General features: G+C 40.4%; 1 long non-coding RNA gene across 1 annotated transcript in view; it reads right to left on the bottom strand.

The window, feature by feature from the left end:
- LOC144587003 (uncharacterized) overlaps positions 1-22,583 on the bottom strand; it is a 27,705-nt gene extending 5,122 nt beyond the window's left edge. The window contains exons 1-2 of the long non-coding RNA XR_013542123.1: positions 19,860-22,583; positions 1-19,666 (exon numbers count right to left, since the gene is read on the bottom strand). The exon at positions 1-19,666 is cut by the window's left edge and continues 5,122 nt beyond it. This is a non-coding gene — a long non-coding RNA (uncharacterized LOC144587003). The remainder of the gene's footprint in view (positions 19,667-19,859) is intronic.
- Between the last annotated feature and the right edge of the window lie 738 nt (positions 22,584-23,321).

Genomic DNA, 23,321 nt, shown 5'->3' on the forward strand with positions numbered 1-23,321 from the left:
CCAGCAACCCCACACCTCAGCCCTGTTTGGCTGCTGTGAACCACCTGAGTAAGGCGTGTGAACTTACATTCATATCACAGAGAAGATGTAATAGTTGAAACAGGAATACTTCCTTTGTGTGATCTGGAACCTAGGAAAAGTCAGTGTCCAGATTGTAAAGAGATCTTAAGGAGGCTCTCCTCCTCACTTTCCAGGCGTAGACATGATGGAACTAATGTTTGAGGAGAATTGATTAGTTTGAAATGCAAAAGGTCAAGGAAAAGAAAAGTCTCTATAGTTAATGTATTCGCAAAGGCTTTCACAGCTGGGATCTAATGGTTGTTGTCAGTTTTTCGGGACTTTGACCATGTTCCTCCTTATCACAACAATACACCCACAACAAGACACACTAATCACCCATCTCCTGAACAGGACAAAAGCTGATCTCACAGCCATAAATACTCCACTCCCAAGCAAACTACACCAGAGCACAGAATGCTGTCCTCTGAAGATGACGGCCACAGAGACTGGCAAAACGTTAGGAAGAACAACCTTCAGAACATGAAGAGCCGAAAAACCCACAACAACCATCTCTATAGTTAATTGGCCTGTTTGTGAAACAGGCCCAGATGTTTTAGAAGACAATTCTTATAAATCCATGCTATGTTAGCTGGGTCTTCTAGGACTTGAAGTCAAAAATATCAAGGTTCCCCACCCCTTTGGAAAACACAATGATATATTTTTAAAAACTTTGACCATCAACAAGTTAATGTTTTTTCTGAGTAAATCCATGGTTCTTTTTTCCTGTTCTTCAGATGAGATGCTTCATTACACTCATCTATATTTTTAAAACCATTTCAGAATTGAAATAGAAATGTTCCTTCCATAATTATGACATGATAGATATGAGATAGTAAGTGTAAGAAAGAGTTTGTCTCACAAATTTGTACTTGGTACCCCAGAACGATGCTGGGCCCCACCACCACCATGAGGCAGTCCACCCTAGACAAAGCTGCCTTCATAAACCAGGCTAAAGAATAAATGTTACAACCAGGAAGTGAGTGCTTCTCAAAAATATGCTGGTGGAACTGTATTGACTCTAGGAAATAAGGAAAACTGTGCGCCACTAGGTGAACTAGGAGGAAAGGCAAAAATAAATAAAGCATAGCATCACTTGGCAATTAAATATGGATTAAAAGAAAGATTTTGAGCAAGAGCAACAGATTTTGAAATATTTTGGAAGGTCTCTGTCCAAGTGTTGCCTGGAATAATGCAATCCCTAAATTAGTAGGGTCTGATCTCTTATACATTAGAAGGAAGAAGAAGAAGAACATGCCTCACCCGAAGAAGATAAAAGAAGACACTTGAGTTGGAAGTCTCTAAACAGCTGACTTGCGTGCTCCTGAGTATGTTGTCTCCAAGTGCTTATTGTGGATGGACAATTTCAAGATCCCTGATCTCTCCTCTTATGGTTCATCACATGGACTGGACAGCCCTTGAAAGGGAAGGCACTTTTAAAAGGAGGTTGGTCCTCTGGTAGCCCTTGAAGTGGAGGATCATCCTCTAAAAGAGGCCACATAGCCACAAAATGAGTCATTGATTGCATACTGGTAACCTTTCCAGTTGTTTTCCTATGCATGTATTCCATTTAAAAAGCCGTCCCTCTCGAATCTGCATGCTTCACAATGTACCCTATGAATCCACCTTTTCCCTCTTGAAACAGGAAGGCAAAAGTCTCAATGTGCTCAGTCCATCACAGCGAATGACAGCACCCACTGTCTTTGTAAAGCGAGACTAAACAGTTCCGAGTTCCAAAATGAAGAATAGCCCAGAAGGCAGCATGCATCAGCATGTTTTTTATAAGCCTATTAAGACCCCCGGTTGCAGTAATATTGCTCTATCTAAACCAATTCCCAAAATCTGATGACTGCTGAATCTTCTCCTCTTCTCCATTATTATATAAATTTGCAAACTATATGTACATTTACATACACAGAGTCTATTTGGTCATATTTTTATAGCCATCATTATTCTTACTACCACTCTTGCTGTTGTTTCCATAGCATTTTAAAATGTATGTACAATATCTCTTTGCTAAATTAAATAAAACATATCCCTGCTGAAGGCTTATAATCTAGACTGTATATAAGAATAATGAAAAGGGAAAGGAGAAGTCATTGAATGCAAAGTTAGGGTGTTGAAATCATAAAGCCAGGATATTGTTAAGGATCTACAGTTCTAAGATGATGATGATAATGATGATCTAATCCATCACTATCATGCCAAGTCATTCTGTTTGCGGACTGGACAGGAACTATGATTAGCCCCAGTGAAAATAGTGACATGATCAAAAACACCTCTTCCTTACCCAAGGTACTTTCTCATACGAGCAGTACAACCTAAGAGCTGCCAGTGTATATGGAAGCATGAACTCCAGTGGAACATGGGCATTCTTCAGTATGTGAGTCAAGTCAGTGGTGCACTGGTCACGCAAGTAGACCATTTGCACTAGCTTCTGTTCTACTCAACTTGGCTGTCAGTACATAATTTTTACCATCAAACAGAATTATTGTTTCTGAATATAAGAAATGTGATAGAAAATAGTAATCACTATGCTTATAAGGGAAATGGTTGCTATTACATCTCTTTCATACAGGGAAAAGACCTATTTAAGTGCATGTTCCTGTAGTTCTCTTAACTAGGAGTGAAGATCAGACCCCGCTTCTCGAGTTGCCCTTTCTTTTTCCTCTTCCCTTCTAGGCAAGCCAATCCTGGTGATACTAAAGCATGATTCCTCATTACATTCAAAATGGGGAGCTGTGGTTTAATGTTCATTCTGTCATCATGCTTTTGACAGAATCCAGTTCAATAGGTAAATATTAGATTGTACAGTCATGTCTGAAAATATTGGCACCCTTGCAATTCTGTCAGAAAATGCAGCCCTTCCCTCAGAAAATTGTTGCCGTTGCAAATATTTTGGTACTCACATGCTCATTTTTGGCTTTCTGTGTGGAATTGTATCAGATTTGACTTTTCCTCTCTGGTGTGTGTGTGTATGTGTGTGTGTGTGTGTTTGTGTGTGTGTGTGTGTGTGTGTGTGTGTGTGTTGTTGTTGTTGTTGTTGTTGTTGTTGTTGTTGTTCCAACACAAACCAAAGAAATGAACATGTGAGTACCAAAACATTTGCACCTGCAATAATTTTCTGAGTGAAGGGTTGCATTTTCTGACATTATTGCAGGAGTGCCAATATTTTTGGCCATGACTGTATATTCTCTGCCACTGGGCAATGGTCATTTCATTCAATTTGTAGAGTGAGGAGAAACATTTTAATAAGCTAATAGAGCTTGGAACTAAGATAAGTACATGGAAGGGAAACCACTGAAAGAACATATTCCATCCACTGCTCCACTGGCACCGTCTTCTACCTCCTAAAAGAACCTCAGGGAATTGGGCCCTTCTGAACAATGTGGGATGGGGAGTTTTAGAAATGAAAAAGGCATGCAACTCACCTACCATGAATGTATTTCCATACATTAATTTTGGTATTCAGCCCTCTAGGTTATGAACTGGCCCTCATACAAAAACTTGTAAGTATGTTCAGAGATATGGCTGAAGTCCAGCTTTCTGCTAACTGCTACTGTAGGCCTGTAGGAGCAAGCTACTAAACCTGCATTGTTCTGGAAATTACGTACTTCCATTCTTGTCATTTTTAGATTTCTTATTAATATGCTTCCTAGCCCATTGAGAAATTCATTGCAAATAAACTCCAAATGCAGTATAGTCTTATAGTGGATTTTTCTGGGTTTTTTTAAAATAAAATAATAATAATCCTCATTTCCTTTGCAAGTGGAATCAAGTGATCTGTCCTTCTTTCAACCTGCAGATTAAAATAATCTCTTGGGTCTCACTGAGAAAGTGTTTTCAAATAAGGCATTAAGCATATTTATATTAACATCTCACTCCCAGAAATTTAGCCGTCTGAAAAGATGTGTCTTAATGGTACACAGCCTGGGGGATTCTATTTTCTCTCTATACAACAGTGATATCCTGAGAAAATAATTAATGTTTCAATCAGAACTCCCACAATTCTTTCAGAGTATGTTGTAGCTAATTGAAGAAATAGATAACGTGTCTTCACTTCAGCAGGCTTTATTTATTTTACAGGCATTTTTCATTAACTTGAAGAGACTTTTCTTTTGAAACCCTACGTAATTTAATCTCCTCTATCAGGAATGCTAATTTCTTGCCTCAAGACAGGAGGAGTGAGTAGGCAACAACTTTTGGAAATATTTTTTACCTTCTGTGTCAACAGTTCCAATTAGTTACATCAATTTCCATCTGTTTCTGTTGTAAACCATGTGAACAGCTGCATCCTTTAGAGAAACAAGCTGAAGCACTAAAGTTTTGAGGTACCTGGCCATATTCATATTACCACCATAGTTAAATCACACAGACCTGTGACATAAGCTTTCTATGATAGATAACAGTGTAAGGACCACATTCAGAGGCATTATTATTTAGTGTTCTCAGGAGACAATTAGCTGCATTGCATCCTTCTTTTAGAATTATTGGAATTTCAAGAAACTTCCTGAAATAATTTGGCTAGCTGTACTAAAAAGAGAACAGTAATTTTACAAATCTTTGATTTCCTCCAGTTGGACAATTTATTTATTTTATTTATTTATTTATTGTATTTATACCCCGCCTATCTAGTCATTTCGACCACTCTAGGTGGCTTACAACAGTGGTCCCCAACCTTGGGCCTCCAGATGTTCTTGGACTTCAACTCCCAGAAATCCTGGCCAGCAGAGGTGGTGTTGAAGGCTTCTGGGAGTTGTGGTCCAAGAACATCTGGAGGCCCAAGGTTGAGGACCACTGGCTTACAACATAAGGATAACAAGTTCTAAAAAAAAAAAATTATAGCAATTAATTAATTAAATGATTCTATAAGATGGGAAAATTGAAAACAAATCAAATAAAGAGAAAAAAAAGGAAAGAGGACAGGAATTAACTGGAAGGGAAGGTCTGCCTATACATCCATGTTTTTAGTTGGTTGTTAAAAGTACCCAGCGAGGGTGCAGCGCGAATCTCCGGAGGTAGGTTATTCCAGAGACGAGGAGCCACCGCCGAGAAAGCCTGGTTTCTAGTTCTTTGTTTCCGGGCCTCCCTCAGCGTCAGGCTCCTCAGCCTCACCTCCTGGCTCACGCGGGTGACACGGGTAGAACTAGTTGGGAGTAAGCGTTCCGCCAAGTATCGAGGTCCTAAACCGTTTAGGGCTTTATATGTAAGCATTAACACTTTGAAGTCAATGCGGAAACGGATGGGCAGCCAGTGCAGCATGGCCAGAGTAGGAGAGATATGTTGGTATTTTCTCACTCCAGTAAGGAGTCTGGCCGCCGCATTCTGCACCACCTGAAGTTTCCGCATCAGCTTCAAAGGAAGCCCCACGTAGAGCGTGTTACACTAGTCTAATCTAGAAATTACGAGTGCAAGTACTAAGATAGTGAGCACCCCTGTGTCTAGGTAAGGTCGCAGCCGGGCAATCCGCCAAAGATGGAAAAAGGCGGTGCAGACTACCGATGCCACCTGCGTTTCCATGGTGAGCATCGGGTCCAGGTGTACCCCCAGGCTGCGGACCCCACTCTTCGTGGCCAGGGCCACCACCCCCAAACATGAGGGAGTTTCCCAAGCCACCATCCACAGGGCCACCCACCCTCAGAACTTCCGTCTTGTCCGGGTTCAGCCTCAGCCCGTTCTCCTGCATCCACTGCTGTACGGCCCCCAGGCATTGCTGGAGGGACAGGACGGCATCACCTGCAGTTGGTGAAAAGGAAATATAGAGCTGGGTGTCATCAGCATATTGATGGCACGATGCTCCACATCCCCTGATGACCCCACACAGCAGCCTCATATAGATGTTAAACAGCATTGGGGAGATGATCGACCCCTGTGGAACCCCACAATTGAGACTCCATGGGGCCGAAATACTCTCCCCAAGCTGCACTCTCTGGGGGCGGTCCTCCAAGAAGGAACGGAGCCAGGCTAGAGCCAAGCCACCAATACCCAACTCAGAGAGCCTCCCAAGGAGGATACCGTGGTCGACGGTATTGAAGGCCGCTGAGATGTCGAGGAGGACCAACAAAGAAATTTTACCGCTGTCGGCCTCCCTCAACAAGTCATTGTACAGGGCAACCAATGCCGTCTCTGTACCGTGGCATGGCCTGAAGCCCGACTGAAAAAGATCCAGGGCATCTGTTTCATCCAGATGTGCTTGAAGCTGGTCAGCCACCACCCTCTCGACTGTGTTCTTACACAAACAATTGCTGTTTCACTCACTTATGTGGCAGTCATAACTGTTATTTCCTCAGAAGAAAGAAGTCTATAATATCAGTGTAGTTCACTTAAAGAAGCCAAAAGATTGTAAAACTGAGGCAACCATTCTATGAAATATAAGAATCAAGTGATCCTTTGGTTTCAGAACTGGAAACATGATAACAGATTTTCTGGTAAGATTTCTGGCACTTTTAACAAGTTGAGTTGGCTGGAAATCATAGAAGAAGGGGGGGGGGGGAAACCCAGCCACTCTTGGAGTGTCTTGGCAATTTATGTAACTGATTAGGAAGGGGAAGCCGAGTCTCATCCTTCAGCATTTTCCCTCAGAAACAAAACTCATTTTATTCAGTGGGGCTACTTCCAAGGTAAGAGTGCATAGGATTGCAATCCTATATTACAGTTCTAGTTCAACAGTGTACCAATTGTAAAGGGCTATGGGTTTGGGTACATGTGCTGGCACAAATCCCTGCTGCTTGCAGAAATGTCTGTCTGGTATTCTTTGAGATCTGACAGAAAAGAGGTTTGACAGCAGACCTGCTCTGCTAGGTAAAATCTGCTGTCTGAAGAGCCAAAGAAGGTGCAGAGAAGGGATGTGATGAGAATCAAGTTATGGCAAACACAAAATTCCTCCAGTCCAAGGACACAGCCATAAGGCACTCACGTTGCGAGGGTACTGCTAAGCAGTTACCAGAATCCCTCAGGGTTGGGAGTCAGCCCATCTTCAGCTGGCTGACTGCCAGTCCCATTGCTCCATGGCTATTTTCACTTGTTACAGTTGCTCTGTTAATCCAATTAATTTACACACTAAAGAAGATGTGTGTCTTTGAACAAAGAGAAGTAGACTGAGACAGGGCCCTCTTGGGTTTCCCAGACTGTCCTTTATCTTTTCTGACCTTTGCTGACATTCCTGCAACCTGGATTAATACTTTTAGGATTGTGGATATCACCTCCTTCTTTCTTACATTTTATCTAACTCTCTGGGAGGGGAGACGTCTTGCCTTTGTTCTCAAGAAGTAGGGAGAAGCCATGTCTCCTTGCTTAACTAGAAGTCAGATTCCTGTTTAAATATTTTTCCTTTAAAACACTGGCTAGACTCTATTGGTCTTCCCCTAAGGTCTGAATAACTTGCCATAGCTAACTACAGTTAGTTGCTGAGATGTGGATATCCATCTTGGTTGCACAATCCGGCATGTGACCAGGAGCACAACTGAAACATGTCCCATCTTGCCAGTTAGTCACAATCAGCTGTGACAATTTATTCAAACATTACAGAAATGCTAGCAGGATTCTGACCATTAGCTTTCTTATTTTCTTAGAATAAGACACGAGGATCTGATTTTTGCCCCAAAGGGGGAAGTATGCTCTACTAATCATTATGATTTCCAGAGGCTGAACTTATGAGTTAACTTGACTGCTGGTTTCTGCTGCATGTTCCATTAATAAGATTAACAAACCTTTTGCCTCTTATATAAAATCAGAATACAGAAGCAGATATTTGGACAAATAAACAAAGTCCAAATCAAAGTGTCTAATAAAGGTATTATACCTGTGTAGAATATGTAAAATTTTATTTCAGTTTTTTAAACTTTAAACATACTACTTTGGAAGTTATTTTGTTTTAAACCCCCCCCCCCAAAAAAAAGACAGACTATACCAGATACATTATTTTCTGGAACTACAAATCCAAGAATCCTCTAATTATGCTAGCTAATGGATTCTGGTGGCTGTAGTCCAACAATAAAAATTTTCAAGGTCTAGACAACTCATTGAGTTAGGTATCAGGCTATGGAGTCAGAGGTTGGGTGTTCAATTCCCTGCTGTGCTTCCCAGAAGATACAGCCTGTGTGGCCTTGGGCAAGCGCACAGTCCCAGGATGGCACCAGAAGAAGTCAATAGTAAATCATTTCTCAGTACTTTTTACCTAGGAAAGCCTGAAAAAATCACCATAAATCAGAAATCACCCGAAAGTTATTACTAAGCCTAAATATGGTAAGTCCTTACAAGATATTCCTTCCTAAAAATTCTTTGTACTGTTAACAAATTTTAATATGAAAATGTTGTGGACATTCTTTCTTGCTATTGCCTCTTTTGGGAAATTCAGGCCTCACTTTTGATTAGAAAGTCACATTTGAAGCCCAAAGAAATCCCAGACAATGAGATAGATAGAGATATTTTAGAAACAGATCAAGAATGTTGTTTCTTTTCATGTCTATAGCCACACAAAACCTAGAGGTTGCCTCCGGTTCTGAATCAACCTCAATTTCACAAACTGGATGATCGCAGAGACTGAAAGTGGGACAGTGGTCATTTTTGCCAATTCCCATGTGCTCACTACCCCCAATGTCCTTGAAAATGCTCTCAAGAGGGTTGTGGGACACCTACGAAACAGGTTGCGAGATGGTACTGGGGCTTGCAGAGAAAAGAGAACTAAATGCAGGGGGGCTGCTCTGGATACTGACTCCCTTCCCCAACAAAAGGGACCTGACCTTTCAATTTCTGGAAGGTCCAATCTGGATCTAGTCCTAATGTAGATAATTAGGCATTACTTGAGTGTAGCCTGATCTGCAGGCTGAGTAAGTGAGGTCGTTTTCATGGTGCAAGTGACTGGGTGTAGTTCAGCTTACATCAGAAGAAGATAAATGTTTTTGTAGGGTGATGAGAGGACCAGAAAAGTAAACTACTGGGTGTTAGTAATACCTTTACGGGTTATTGAGGGGTGTTTTGGAAGGGGTACCAAGAAGAACACAAATGGGGGAGGGGAGAGATTAAATGAAAGAACCTGAAAAAGCCAGCCCCTTTCATGTTCAACAAAAGGATCAGGGTATGGAAGACATGAAAAAGAAAGAGGCATTCCCTCAGAAAGAACCTCAAATGAAACAAAAATAAAAGTTTGTCCATGCAAATCCCTAGCCATGTATCCTGACATTTCCAGTTTAGTTACCTAGAACTTAGACTTTATCATCTCTTAAACACAAGCTTTCTTATTTTCTCAGAAAGAGGTGTGGATACGATTCCTTCACAAAGGACGAAGTGTAATCATTCTAAGGACATGGTCAGATGGGGAAAGTGATCTATTTTCTCACTTGAGTGATCTTTTCATTCACACTTATTGACATTTTTCTCCTGTGAGAAGGGTGCAGACAGGACTTGAGATCACCCCAATTTGTCCTCTTTTCCATTAATGATATTCCACTTCCCACCTCCTTCCCTGACTTTTCTCACACTGTCTAGTGGCCACGACATATATATTTTTTGTAAATTTAAGGGAGGGAAATATTGGTAAAAGTCCCATCCTTATGGCTTAGTTTGTGAGTCAGCTACGGCAGAAGCTGAAATATGTCCAAGAAGTGGCTAGAGAGGGTCTGGAAGATGTGCAACACAAACAAAAAGCTTACAATGATGCAACAGCAAGGCACCATGATTTCAATGTGAGGGAGCAAGTGTTGGTCCTAAGCTCAAAATTATGTGGGAAGGTCTGTTTGTGATGAAAAAGAAACTTAGTGCTCTGATTTGCTTAACGGAAAGATCTGGAAGTGGACGTAAGCCAAACGTTTATCATGACAATAATTTAAAACCATATGTCACTAGAGATGAGGCAATTCCTGCACATGTTACTTGAAAGTAAAGGAAAAGAATAATGGATAGTGATGGGAAGTGATAATCCTGCTATGGAATTATTTTGATGTGTGAATTATAATGTGTTTTGCAAAGTTACTGTTCATTTTTTAAATGTTCTATATTGTTAGATAGTATCTTTCTATATTATTTTCCTGTAGCACAGTTTTTGATAAATGCAGTGGTCTGATGCTTTAAATGTTAAGTTTAGTCATAATAGAGTGCACTGTCTTGAATGTGTTTTCATGTATTTTAGAACCATTACAGCTTTATATGTGTCTACCTAGCACAGTACACATAATACCACCTATGGCAGTACAGTATGTGGCATATGAAGTGGCTATTTGTATACAGCTTATTGAAGATTCTTGCTGAGGATAGAAAGTGTCTCTGTGATGCTGCTATACATGTCTCAGTTGGCCACTGGCCATGACATGTGGGACCCTGGCATTTGTGGGCATTTTATTTTACATTTCTATTTCAAACAGATTTCAAAGTAAGTTGCATTCCAATTATTACAACATCATACATAAGCATGCAGGAGCCTTAACATTTCAACTAACCAAAAAAACAGCCTTTGGTTGCTATGCTTTTACCATCTAGTGGTATTTTTTAAAGTAACATCAATGAATGCCAAGTAAGCAGCTGATTAAAATCCTGTGCATCTGAATGCCTCATAAAGAATGTATTGGCAATATCATCAACAGGTGTACTTTTATTTAAACAACCAGTGTTTTCTCTTGATATACACTGGCAGTCACTGTTCCTATGCACCTGTCAGCTTGAAAAACAAAAACAAATTTTAAAAACAGCCATGTGATTGTAAACACTCCTTGGGCACTTAAGGTTTAGCAGCTGTTCCAAATTCTCAAGTTTCAAGAGCGTTAGAAGAAAACTTTTCAATCAACACACAGATTCTAATGTGCTGCCCGCCAGTTTTACTGATTGTAAGCATTTGTTTTGTTTTTTATAGTATCGCACTATTAGTATTTCACTAATATATACATTTTTAAAAATATTCTTATACACACATACTGTATATGTCTCACACTCATCCATTAGGATGATGGGAGGTTCAGAATTATTATTTGTTTCTAAGTTAAATCATTAATGTCTTCTCCAGGAACTGACAGATGTTGGAAAGCATGAGAAGTGAAAGTGGAAACGATCATGTGGAGTGAACTAGAAAGAAAACTGCATGTGGATGAGCTGTATTTTGTAGAAAGGAGCCTGAAAGAAACAGGTGAAGGTAGCTGGCCAATATGATTTTAGGATGAGAGCTAAGCATAAAAAGATTTGGTACTTATACTACCAGAGTGCAGTGGGTTAGTGATGAGCATATCACTATTAAATTGGAGGAACTACTCTGGAAGTGTGTAACTGAGTAAAGACAGAAAACATATGTCTTGCTTAAAACAAACAACTGAGAGGTAGTGTAGGCAAAATTGCCCTACAATTGGTTAATAAAGGCTTCTGTGTGGCTTCTGTTCAGCCATAATGGAGAAGCTATGTAAATTGGACTCTGCTTAGGAAGAAGCATGAAGTAATGTCAGAGAGAGAGAGAGAGAGAGAGAGAGAGAGAGAGAAGGAAGGAAACAAATCAAGCTACACATACATCAAGAAAGGAAAAGAGGAAAACATACCCAGTCTACCTACCTACCTACCTACCTACCTACCTACCTACCTACCTACCTACCTACCTACCTACCTACCTACCTACCTACCTACCTACCTGTCTACCTGTCTACCTGTCTACCTGTCTACCTACCTGTCTACCTGTCTACCTGTCTACCTGTCTATCTGTCTATCTGTCTATCTGTCTATTCAATTTTGACCTCTTAGCCCTCATCCAGTCCATGACCACAATCAAGCAGTGCTCCTGGGTCTCCACAACTTCATCTGCTGAAGGTGAAAAGGAGAGATAGAATTATGTGTCACCAGCATCGGGATGACAACGTACTCTAAATCCCTGAATGACCTCTCCAGCAACTTCATATAGATGTTGAAAAGCAATTGGGAGATGATCAACTATAGATGATCAGTTATAGTATTCTCAAGCTCTGGCATCAGTCATCTAGGAAGGCCAGCAGCCAGCATAATTCTATGCTACCAACCATCAACCCTGAAAAACAGCCCAGGAGGTTGACAGTATAAAAAGCTCCCCAGTCAGCCTCCCCTGAAAGGTTATCTAGCAGAGTGACCAAAACTATCTTAGTCCCATTGTGATACAGCCTGAACCCCGATATGCCAGCTGTTTTTGGCATCACCAGTACAGTGGTGCCTTGCTAGACGATGATAATCCATTCCACTGAAATCGCTGTTTAGCGAAATCATTGTCTAGCGAAAACCATTTTCCCATTGGAATGCATTGAAACCTGTTTAATGTGTTCCAATGGGGAAGAATTGTCATTGTCTAGCGAAGATCGGCCATAGGAAAGCCACTTTGCGAACCGCGATCAGCTGTTTAAATCGCTGTCTTGCGAAGCTTAGGTCCCGAAAACACCCATTTTGCGAGCACAGAGGGAGCTGTCAAAATCATTGTCTAGCGAAAATTGGTTTGCGAAGCAGGGACCAAACATTGTCCAGCGAAATTCCCCCATAGGAATCACTGTTTTGCGAATCGCTATAGCGATCGCAAAAAGTCAATGTCTAGCGAAAAAACTATCATGCGGGGTAACTGTCTAGCGAGGCACCACTGTACTAAGAATTTTACAAAGGGCCACATGAGACAAGGAGAAAAGAAGCACGATGTGCAGTAGCTCCAAAATCTTCATAACCAAATTATATGCTGCTATTCATTGCATTGAATATTAGTACATATGTTCTTTGTTCTTTTAAATTAAAGATTGGTGGGGGAGAGATCTAGGTAGACACTGTAATGGACGATAAGAAGCAACACATGCCAAAGTCCCAATCCAGACAGCATCCTCCAGCCCTTATACTTTAGTAATCAAAGTCAACAGCTTCAGAGTAACAAAATAACACTTTTCATACACTATACTCTACTAGATTTGTTCTTTTTTATACATAATTCAAAGGAAAGAGTTGGAGCACCTGGTCTGGACTGGGACCCTGGTATGTGGGGTCATGGAAGCCTTAGCATGTTTGCCATCTCCTGATTTACTCTAACCTAATGCTGTTGTCACCGTCACTGTCATTGTCTCTGTCTGAATTGATTAAATTGAATTAATCGGATTAATTACCAAAACTGGTAATAGCAGTGTTTTGATAAACAGCATAGAGATGTGGCCTCAGAAGAAACCAGGTAGAAGAAAGAAAAGGTCAAAAAACTGAACCAAGATGCTTCTGTCAGCTTGGTGTGAAAAAGCGTTTACATCTGATCATTTGTAGTTCTGTTACAGTGCTTTCACAAGGTATATTTGTTAAAGAAAAAAGGTGCCCTGGTGGCACTCCACGAGTCCATTTCAGAACAAAACTGAAGGGATAGAAAAGGAATGCATTATGAATTAAAATGTCTCAGTCAGCCAACAATGTTTTCTCATTTGTTTCACCTGTATTATTTCCTTTTTTTCATCAGGAGCTCTGTGTAGGCTTTTCTTCTGCCTAATGACACAATTACTATTTAGGTACAAAAGCTACTCTGAAATAATTTCCTTTTTGGTGACTGTCAGAACAGAAATAAGCTAAATATAACTTAAAAATTCTATGTGAATGGCAAAATATGGGAAGGAATCATGTTAACTGGAAATGATGATAACATGAATCAACTTTTTCTCTTTATTTTGTGTCTTCATGGCCTTTTCTGCTCCATTCAAAATGAGCTGTTGTTTTTAAATAATAAATTTATTGTCCTGTGTTTGTTATCCTATCCACCTTAAATATAGCATACAAGCAACAAGCAGCAATCTAGTCTGGGTCACTTTGCAACAGTTTGGAACAATGGGGCTTGATTAGATCACTCCTTCCATTCATATGGAAATTGCTCCTGCAGCCATTGTAATTGCATTCTATTCAACTACATGTTGGCATGAGATCGCTCTGTTTTGGTCCATTGGGTCACAATGTGCCTCTCACCTTCTTGCTCCCCATCCTCTGCCTTATCTCTTGCAATAGCTGTCAGCCAGTTGGGAAACAACCTGCTTCTGTTTGCTTTCAGGTGGGCATCAAGGCTGGGTTTTCATGCATGCTGGGGGAAATATGGAGTGTCATGTTTCTTCTTTTCTAAATTTTTTGAACATTTTTTGTAAGTGGCAGAGCGCTTAAGTGATATAACATGATAGTGGGAAAGTATGTTTCTTTTTTTAAAAAATGAAATTAAAACCAAAGTGCTTTCTTTACTTCAAAATATGTTGGGAGATACCATGCACAGCCAGACCACACCCACCTCTCCACTTCCACTGATGTGTAGGAAGAAGTTACCCCCAAATTAACCATGTTAATTTGGACCAATCCTAACAGTTCCCAATAAACAGTAGGCTTCAACCCTAGACCAATCTGGGATGGACTGGTCCCTAGTAGGGACAGGCTGGAATGCTCTAACAAGAACGTTGGGTAGTCAACTTTTTTTTAAAGTGATCCCAACTGTTCAGGCAAGGCACTACAGAGTGGAATAAATTCCCATTTAGTCAGTGTGATACATATATAACCTATTCTGATCTCAGAGCTTTTAGGTGTGCTGAAGACAAATTCGCTGTCCCTAGATTTATTGGCAGTGCACAGAGTGTGCCTTTCAGAACATGGCAAAGTTACTTTTTTTGAACTACAGCTCCCTGAATCACTCACTGTTCCTGAGGGATTCTGGAATTTGAAGTCCAAAAAAGTAACATTTCCAAGTTCTTTCCAGGACATAGGGAAGCTTAAACCTCCAGTTCATGTGTACAAGGACTTACATGTATTGGGTGAGCATGTGTTCTGTACAAATAATGCACGGTTCAGAGCAGTTCCAGCAGCACTTAATCAATTGATCCATTCATACTATCCTGCTTTAAGTTCTGAAGATGCAAGTAAAGGGACCGTAGGTTTACTGGTTCCTTTTAAAAAGACATCACTGTCATTTTACCCACTTCCGCTCTCATCTACTAAAATGAAAATGTCCCCTAAATTGGGTTAATTACTTCAAACATTGTAAAAAAAATACTTCTAAGGAAAGAAGGACAAAGATGCTAAAGTTCAGATATTTTAAATGCTATGATTTTTTAAGGGGTGTGTTCTGATTAGAACGTGTAGACTGTTGCCTAATTATATTCTTATCACAATGCCTATTTAGGATGAAGGCAGGAAACACTGTCCTCACTCTGAACGGGTATGGTGGAGACAGCTACTCAATAAATAGATACGACCACAGTCCAAATTCATCCATCCCCAAGAACACTCTGAAAAAAGAAATGCTGAAACTAGTCCCCCACAGCTCCCCACAGCTCCCTGCTCCTTCAGCTTGCTCCACTACTTCCCCCTCTTCTATGACAAGCCTTCAGCAATTTCCTTTTTTATTTATCTCATCAATAAAAGGTTCTTTTTCTAGCTCTGGCCTCATCTGTGTTATGCATTCTGGACACCCCACAAAGGCTCTCCACTTCCTATACTTAAGTTCCTAATGTTATGCTTGCCATATTCCTGCGTATTCTGGCAAAATGTAGTCATTCCTAGGCCAGATCTAACACATCAACAGCACCCTTTCTTCCAAAATTTAAAAATTAAAAAAACCAGAGCCAAGACTGCAGAAGAAAGACTTCCCCTTTCCACTAAAATTATTCTTCTCAATTATTCATATTTGTGAAGTAGGTCTCCGACTTGCAGAGAAAAATGTTCAAAGCTAATGTGTTAGCAAGCAGTACACATGCTTCCATTGCACGAAGTGGATGGCCATGTTCTCCCATGGAGGAACCTGCTTTTGTGCATGGTTTATAGTTATGACCGTATATTTTGTAACAGATACTGTAGCTAACAGAGGTTTTGGTTCATGCAAGGGTGCACTGATAAAGTAACTGTCCCAAATTTTAGCATTAGCAGGTTGCTGTTTTTGCAGGAATAAGAGCCCAAATGTGCTGCTCCTTCTACACTATGATGGGCCCAGTGCTGTAAGAGTGGACCACAGTGATCACATTAGCATGTCATCTCCTCCCCTGTATGTAGAATGGAGCTGATTACTCCAACTCCTGTTTCTTGGCTCTAAGATACCATTTTTCTCAAGTTCCTGAAAAAAGCAAGCCACCTCATGTCTACAATAAAAAAAAATTCATATAGTTAAAGCAAGATGCTTTGATTCCTATATAGGCAATTGCTCATAGAAGGAATGAACAAAAGTGGGTAAATGGATACAACCTGCATTCTCACCAAAGTTTCCCTTTCGTGGCATAAGATAGTACAGTTGTTATCGGTACATAGAACATTCACAGAACATCCTGCACATGAGCCCCAATTGCTAAGGTCTTTGTCATTGCTTCCAAGCACTGGGTATTTCACTGGAATTAAACTAAAAGGCAGCCCACTAGGATGGCCTATGGTTAGAGTTGCCAGGTCTGCTGTTTCCTATTCCCTGAGATTTCAGGGCCAAGACATGCAAGACACAGCTTTATAGTGTCACAGACTCAGCACAGAAAAGAATTGGAATGAAGAGTCCACTCCTCCCCCCCGCCCCAGCTTTGTAGCATTGCTGCCAAAGCCTGCACAATAACAAGGCTCAAGAGTTCTGATCCTGGCACCCCACTCCTTGCCTTGCTTCACATGGCACAGTGGGTCCAACATTTCCATGCCAAAAAGCCAGAAATTGGGGAAGGAGCTAGTAAATGCCTACATGTGGGTCCACTCTGCTATTTGAAGCAACAGGCACCTTTGCATTGATCCCTGGCACCAACTAGAATGGGCAGAGAGACTGTACGTGCCAAGGAATTAAAGTCACCCCACATACAAAAAGCAAACGATATCTTCCACCACTCTTTACTCTGAGATTTGTTTCCTCACCTGGAGAGCTAGAAAAGTGAAACAATTCCTCGAGTACTTTGAGACTTAGCAGTTCTTCTTATACATTGTTCAAAAATCCAAGTCTAACTAGGTTTATGTGAAACAAACTTCAAACCATTTCATATGAAGCTGTCTTGTTTCAACAAACCATAGTGATGCTTAAACAGAGTTTGGAATGTTGATATAACACCAAACTGAGGTTAATAAAAAATGGAAATGAAAGATTCTCATCTTTTTTATAGACGTACTGGTAGAGGAAATGTTCCAGAGATTTGGTTATTGCCTTTTTAGTGCAAAGAAAAAGAAGAAGAAAGGAAAGCATACAGAGATCGACCCACCCTGGCGCACCCCAACTTGAAAGAAAATAATTATCAGCTTTGATGCTTCTTGGTTATATTCAGTCAAAAAGAGAATTAAGAGCCAATTATGATCACACTTTCAAATAAGTCCATTATTACTATTTTTTTCATCTGTGAAAAATGTTCAAAGGCCCAGGTTTATGTTCTTGTTAAATCAAGTAGTCACAGTGAACTCTAGAGACTCCCATGTCCTAGTTTACAATGCTTCTGTCCTTTGATCTTGGATTTTATATTCAGTTTAGTATTCATGGAGACAACAGGGTGGATCTATTTGGTGGTTCAACACTTTGTAAAACTGGGGAAAGTGTTAACCATGGTTGGAAAAAGAAAAGAAAAGCAAAAATGCAGATTATTCCGACCCCCCACCAGCTGACGAATTTTAAAAGATTGTCAATTACTTCTGTACTTCCCCCCCCTCCACTTTTTGGCCTTCCCTTCAGCTGGTTGTGTACTTTGCTTAATAAATAGATGAGAAGCAACATACATTTAAGTCATTATATGAATGAAGGAGAAGAAGAAATATGAGACAAATGACTGCTCAGGATGGATGGATGGCCCGGCACTTGGTCCCACACCTCCTAAATTCCAAAGCAGATAACTATTTACTAAAACTAAAGGTAGATGCTTCACTGTCCCAAGTTGACACTGTCTGTAAAAACGTGTATATATGGAATCTCTTAATGAACCTAAAACAATGCCTTCGTGGTTTTATAAATGAGCACGATGTAAACAGCACATGTATCATGTGTAAACCCAAACCTCTTAATTTTACCTCTGAAACACTGGCTAGAATATTATTGTTCATGTTAGGTTTGTGTAACTTGATGTTACACAAGGTGCCAGGGCACATCTCAGTAGAAGAACGGGGCACATGACCAGGCATATGACCAAAACATTCCCTGACGTCTCATCAATTAGCTGCAGCAAGTTACACAGATGGTGATGAGATTCTGGCCATTGTGCTTTAATTGATTTTTCTTTTTGTTATATGGTGTCTACTTGCTTGATCCTATTAAAGTTTTCAAGGTATGTGAGATGTTCAGATAGTAGTTCACCACTGCCACTATCCAGAGAGCTTTCATGGCTGAGTGGGAAGTTGAACCAAAATCTCCTGAGTCATAGTCTGACCCTTATCTACTATACCAGTGGTTCGTAACCTTGGGTTACTCAGGTGTTTTTGAACTGCAACTCCCAGAAACCCCAGCCATCACAGCTGGTGCTGAAGGCTTCTGGGAGTTGCAGTCCAAAAACACTTGGGTAGCCCAAGGTTAAGAACCACTGTACTACACCTTTCAGGCTCTTCCATGTGTCATAAATTCAATCTCTCAAAAATGTAGGCTTCTTCATGAGAGATGATAGAGATGAGGTTCATGCCATTCCTTGAACCACAGTTCCCCTATTTGTTGGTTTTTCTATTTAAAAAGAGCTTTCTGGAAATCGGGATGGGTGGGACCTTACCTGCTTGTGTGGAGACAGGAGCCAATAGATTGTACCAGCATACAGATATTTCACATGTGTGAACACCCATCGCTGTCAGCTCCAGCCATTACAACAAAATTCTTCCAAACTATGGATTCTGTTACTGTTTTAACTCTTGACAGAAAATCATATTGTGCCAATTTAGACATCTTGCCAAGTCAAAGTGAATCTCTGAGGCGATGTCTGAGCTGAGCCATTTTTGTAGAAGCACAGTCTTACATGAACGTAACAGCCTTGCAACATGGAAGAAAACGTTCGAAAATATGCCCAGTGAAACTTTTGAAGGAACTGTAATAAGCAAAAGAATATTACAAAGAAAATTAATTTACTGAGCAATCCCATCCAATATGAAATAAAATAAAACTTCTGTTTATTTTGTAGATACTGCTGTATGATGGCCATTGAAAATAAAGAAATGAAATTTGAAAAATGCTAAAATTGTGTGTATTTCAATTTCAAAAGAGAAACAGAGAGACAAATAACACTGGGCTTCAGTTTGTAACAATGTATGCAAGTGGTGAAGCAGAAACAGGGCAGAGAAGTAACTGTATGTGCATGAACATTTGTTGATGTTCAAAGAGACTCCACAACGCTGGCTTTGATAAGCACCAGCATGTGTGTGAGTAATATTTGCCCTTTTGTTGAAAGAGATAGTTATATTTGAAGTCAGAAGTGTCAGAAGAGAAGCTGTCTGTAGGACAAGAAGACATATCATGCAATGCATTACAGATTTTATAAATCAAGATGAAGTAAAAATAGATGGAGAAACGCACTCCAATACGAGAACTACTTTTGCAGACCACAAACAACAGTACACACCAGTATGAGATCATGTTTTTATGATAACATGATTTGCTCACCTTGGAACAGCCCACACATATCCCCAGAACATGTCCAGATGTCATGCTATTTCATGGTTCATCATGATGGGAATCAGTCCAAAGGAATCTTGGATTTCCACACTTCCTTCTCTGGTATGGCTTCAAGAATATACAGTATATATATATATATATATCTGATAAACCTCGGATTGTCATGTTGTCCAAACCTGAAATTTTGATAACTACATTTATTTATAGCAAACTTAAAACCATTTCATATGAAGTTGGCTTTTGTTTGAACAAGCCAAAGTCAAGCTTAATCACAGTTTTATTAACTAAGGTTAATACAAACTGAAAAGAGTCTCCTCTTCCTCGTGGTTGCCCTGATGGAGATGTTTGACAGATCTGATTATTGCCTTTTTCGTCCAAAGAGAAAAGAAACACAAGGAGATCAGCCAGGTCTTGCATTTTCCCTTGAAAGAAAAACGAAACATCAGTCTCGATGCTTCTTACTTAAAGAAAACAAAAACCTTTTATTTCTTTACAGTACATGCTTTTGGTTTATTATCATTATTTGCATGTAGTGTGGGACCACATCTGCATGTGTCTATGTCTTTGGAGGGCAGAAAATGGAGGACTGGACAGGAAGAGATAAGAGCTAACAAAAGGAACAATGGGCCGTCACAAGGACTCCAAGGTGGGGGAGGGGCGAGACTCTACCATTAACTTCCTTTTAGTTTTACCTGGTTACTAAAATCAAGGAGGACATGCTCCCCTCTGACACCCAGGGTTGAAGAAGAAATAGGTAGTTTTTTTATTATGTATGTATGTATGTATGTATGTATGTATGTATGTATGTATGTATGTATGTATGTATGTATGTATGTATGTATTTATTTATTTATTTATTTATTTATTTATTTATTTATTTATTTATTTATTTATTTATCAGGAGAAGTGAGGAGGGAACACAGGAATTCAAAGTTGCCTGGTCTCATTCCCATCACAATAAGCCATTATTTATGTCAAGATCTGAACACATCCACTATGGGCGAGATCAGCTTCAGCTGTACGAGAATCCTTTCAGTAACTACAGTTCTCTCTGGACAGCAACAAGCTCAGATCTAGGCCACTGTCTTTTCAGAGAGACAAAATCAACCTTTCAGTTATCCTTGCAAGTCTTCTTTAGGAACTGCCTCTCTCTGTGTGTGTGTGTGTGTGTGTGTGTGTGTGTGTGTGTGTGTGTGTGTGTGTGTGTGTGTGTGTGTGTGTGTGTGTGTGTGTGTGTGTGTGTGTGTGTGTGTGTGTGTGTGTGTGTGTGTGTGTGAGAGAGAGAGAGAGAGAGAGAGAGAGAGAGAGAGAGAGAGAGAGAGAAATGACTTATTTTCAGATTAGTAGATTATATACTGTAATGTACAATGCATATGTTACATATTACTCCAGGTACTGTTGTCCAGGTCCTGTCACTGTGGAGCACATAGTACTTTATAAAATACTTCCCACTTCTATGCCTTCAGAGATCAAGAGGAGTGGCATAACCCAGCCAAATTTAAAGCCTTTTCAACTCCCAAGAGTTTCAACAGGGAAGAATTAACCACATGCTTTTGGATTCATGAGACTTTAAAGTGCTTCATTTTGTCTGGACTGTGCTTGAGGTCTTCCTTCTTGCAGTTAACTCTACAACACAGCTGCCTACAGCTAAGGCTCCAATTCCTTTTCAATAGACTCAGCAGCCTCTGTATTGGGGAATTTGGAGGGCGGAGGGAGGGAGGAAAGAAAGCATGAAAACAGATGCTCGCATCTTCTGTCTCTCTCTTTGCTTAACATGCAGACTGTGTAGCCCATTGTCATGAACCACTAAGTGCAGTGTGTGGTGTTTTCACTGTGCGAAGCAGTACGGTTGCATTGTACATCTGCTGGTTTGTAACTGCTGAGGACTTTTAATGATTGATGAGAACTTTGCCCTAGTTTCTGTTTCGAGAGGGTACCTTTGAACCAGTGGGTGAAACACAAAGGGAAGAGGCTTACACAGGAGACCAGTCTCCCCTAATCCCCTTCCCCAAGACTTCTCAAGGAAAGGAAAACAAGGAGTCACTTGTAAACCTTCCAATGACAAGCCTGTTGTTTAATGTATTCAGTTACTTATTAGCAGACCAATATAAATCTAGCAGAACTGTGTGCAAAGTCAGCAGGGGGGCTGGATCTCGGTGTTCTATATATTTTTCCCCTACCACTGAATAAATGATCCGTACCACAAGCTTCAGAAGCTCATCCTCATTAGTATGTATGAAATGAGCAGAATAAGAACCATGAGATTGATATTGTTCTATATTCAATTTAATTAATAAGGAGACAGCCCTGATTTCTGGGGGCAAAAAAAGCAATGTCCACAGATCCCCATGCACCTTTCTTTGTAATTAGCAGTATAAATCTATCGCTGCATGGAGATGTTAAAAGGTGCCCTTATCATTTGCAGCATTCCAATATTCATTAACGGGGCGTTTTCAACAGCCTTCATATTATGATGTGCCACCATTACTATGTGAAGCTGAGTTTTCATTATGAATGTCTGGCTTCCAGGAGTTTAAAATGCTCAGCAGGAATGTTTTTGACCCACAGAGGTTACCAAGAAGCATCTTTAAATGTGATGCATTCTTTGAAGAACCATTGTTTGGGCTTTTCTAAATTGTAAAGAAATCCCAAAGAAAAGAGAAGATGCCCATTTCTATTTCTGGCTTAGGTGCTCTTATGCTTTTCTGTTCACTTATGAAGGGCTTTAAAAAAAATTAAATCCGTCGCTCTGAATAATGTTGGTGCTTTTAGAAATTATAGAATCAGCACATTAGAGGTCTTTCCAGCCTAAACACACAGCAGTTCACCGCTGAGCTCATGGTGTTTGCTTCTTGTTAAGCACAAAGCTGTTCCCTAATTGACCTTGGGCATTTACTCCACATTTTTCACAAGAAGCAGTCCAAGGTCAACGATGCACTTACCTGCTGTTGATCAAGGTGTACAGTTTTAGTCAGGCATGTATTTAACTGACAGAGGAGAAAGGAACAAACCACACTAAGAGATGGGAGTAAAGGAAAGGAGCATTGCCCAGAAAATGTAGGACAGACAGCAATTAAAGGAACTTCCCTGGGTCGGGTGGGGGGTGCCTCTGAATAAGAGTCAAGACGCAGGCCGCACAAGTCACACTTCATAAACACATCATGAGAGCAAAGAATGAAGAACCCTGAAACCTCTCGAAAACATGGATCCTTCTCACAAATGACACCAGGCCTGAAGGCAAACTACCCACACCCTTCTCTCTTTTTGTATGCAACAAGCAATATTTCCGAAAATTCTAAAAGGCTGGCTTTTGGAGGTTATTTGGGGAGCTTTTTATATGTTGGACGACTTTTGTATTTTAATTGTTATTAAGGTAAAGGTAAAGGTTCCCCTTGACAATTTTTGTCCAGTCGTGTTCGACTCTGGGGGGCAGTGCTCATCCCCGTTTCCAAGCCATAGAGCCAGCGTTTTTGTCCGAAGACAATCTTCCGTGGTCACATGGCCAGTGCGACTTAGACACGGAACACTGTTACCTTCCCACCGAGGTGGTCCCTATTTATCTACTTGCATTTGCATGCTTTCGAACCGCTAGGTTGGCGGGAGCTGGGACAAGTGATGGGAGCTCACTCCATCACGTGGATTCGATCTTACGACTGCTTGGTCTTCTGACCCTGCAGCACAGGCTTCTGCAGTTTAGCCTGCAGCGCCACCACGTCCCTCAATTGTTATTAAACATTATGTTTATAATAACCTTGAAATAATA

Source organism: Pogona vitticeps, chromosome 2 (assembly GCF_051106095.1).
Source record: "Pogona vitticeps strain Pit_001003342236 chromosome 2, PviZW2.1, whole genome shotgun sequence".
In the NCBI taxonomy this organism is placed as follows: Eukaryota; Metazoa; Chordata; class Lepidosauria; order Squamata; family Agamidae; genus Pogona; species Pogona vitticeps.